The sequence below is a fragment of the Lucilia cuprina genome, chromosome 6 (assembly GCF_022045245.1).
Source record: "Lucilia cuprina isolate Lc7/37 chromosome 6, ASM2204524v1, whole genome shotgun sequence".
Lineage (NCBI taxonomy): Eukaryota > Metazoa > Arthropoda > Insecta > Diptera > Calliphoridae > Lucilia > Lucilia cuprina.
Genome location: NC_060954.1, coordinates 5,821,501 through 5,823,037, shown reverse-complemented (window position 1 = coordinate 5,823,037; position 1,537 = coordinate 5,821,501).

The following is a 1,537-nucleotide window of genomic DNA, read 5'->3' as shown; positions in this document are numbered from 1 at the left end:
AACTGAACTAGAACTGAACTAGAACTGAACTAGAACTGAACTAGAACTGAACTAGAACTGAACTAGAACTGAATTAGAACTGAACTAGAACTGAACTAGAACTGAACTTGAAGTGATCTAGAACTGAAATAGAACTGAAATAGAACTGAACTAGAAATGAACTTGAAGTGATCTAGAACTGAAATAGAACTGAACTAGAACTGAAATGTTTTGCATATTTAAATCTTGATTTTTTTAACGAGTTTTTTAATTGTTTTAAAAATTTCCTTAATTTTGTTAATCACTTAAGATTTTTTATTAAGAAAAATAAACATTTATCTTTTATAAGTACAAATACGCAAGATTTTATTTTAAATTGAATTATGTACATAAAACTCAACAGTCAATCAATTTGATTACGTAGGCAATGATATTAATTATTTTTTTTTAGCAATTTCTGTGTATTTATTTACTTTTACTTGTTTGAAGAAGTCTATGGGTAATTTACAAAAAAGTTCATAAAAATGTCTACAAATTCCAATTCAACAATTTTGGCGTAAATTTAAATTATTTTGTGTTTATTGTGTCAATTATTAGTTTAATTAAAGAGGTTATAAATACAATTATGATTAAGTTTTTCTAGGGTAAATTGTTATAAAATGAAATTGAAATTAGGGAATTTTTTGTGAAAAAGATCACAGATTTTGACTAATATCCATTTAAATAGTTTAGTTTATTTGTTTACTAATTTATTACTAATTTTTATTTTACTGTGCTAATTTAAACAATTAGATTGTAGCAAATAAGCCTCTTAACTAATCTGTAAACTTTCCTAATAGAAAATTTTCTCTCAAACAAAAAATTAACAGTTTGTAAGAAATTCAAGAGTAAATTACATATTTCAGTAAAAATATTAATAAATGTTATTATTCCTTTAACTCAAACGTTTCGTAATTTATTTGCATTTAATAAAAACAAACATTTTTGATATACATTTATTACGCTGACGTTTATTTACTTTGAAAATTTGTCTACAACTAATAACAAAAACAAATAATACAAGTGACGAAGATCATTTATTGTTAGGAAATATGTTAATTAATTAAAAAATTACTATGAAAATATGTTTAACACTTTATCGAATTAAACTTTAACACATTTTTCTTATTGTTTGTTTATATTTTATAGTTTCTAAATATTTTGGCTTTAAGTTTATTGGCGGTTATTATGCGTAATCCCCATATGATGGAAGAATTGGAAAATAGCTATGATTACAATGTGGATCTTAATGCTCCAGCCTTGCCGACTCCCTTAAGTAAAGTTGATCCTCCTTATGCGTATCGTGATCATTCTTTAAGTTATCGTAAACAATATCGTAAGTTTAAAGAGAAAGAATTATGAGGAACTGGGCAAAACTAGAACAGAGCTAGAAAGGAACTAGAACTGGGCCAGAGCAGAACTAGAACAGAACTAGAACATAACTAGAACAGAACTAGAACAGAACTAGAACAGAACTAGAACAGAACTAGAACAGAACTAGAACAGAACTAGAACAGAA